The sequence below is a fragment of the Corvus brachyrhynchos genome, unplaced genomic scaffold (genome assembly GCF_000691975.1).
Source record: "Corvus brachyrhynchos isolate BGI_N302 unplaced genomic scaffold, ASM69197v1 scaffold221, whole genome shotgun sequence".
NCBI lineage: Eukaryota > Metazoa > Chordata > Aves > Passeriformes > Corvidae > Corvus > Corvus brachyrhynchos.
In genome coordinates, this window is record NW_008236622.1 from 1437787 (window position 1) to 1438352 (window position 566).

Below are 566 nucleotides of genomic sequence, written 5' to 3' on the forward strand. Positions count from 1 at the left end.
CCGCGGCCCGGCTCTCTGCTCGCTCCCTTTAAAAGTTGCTGCGAGAGGAGCAAGGGCTCTGGACACAGGAAAACTTACAAAGTCAGAGTCGTTTTCCAGCGTGGCCAGAAAAACAGTAAATAAAAGTGTCGATGCTCCGTACATCCGTCCAGGGACTGCTGCTTCCTCACGGCTAAAAGAAGGGCGATAACCAGACGAGGCCAGCGCCGAGCGGGTGTCCCCATTTCAAACAGTGTCTGCACTAAAGAAGCTAACTTTGGCTTATGAATGCCGGACTTGCCTTTTAATAAATTCAAGCGATCACTCACAAGCCATTAAAGCGACCTGAAAGGCGAGTCTTTCGCGGGGGAAGGGGAAGCGCCCGATTATTGTTTTGCATTTAACTTTCTGCGTGCAAACGGCTCAAGCACGGCCGGGGGTTGCCACCCGAGAGGGGCCAGCGCACACAGCTCTCCACACACCCACCCCAACAGCCTCCTGCACTCTTCCCTGCCGGTACTGCCTTCCTGCCGTGGGTATCTTCAAACACTCTCCCGCGGCGGCCGGCGCCTGCGACGACGCCGGAG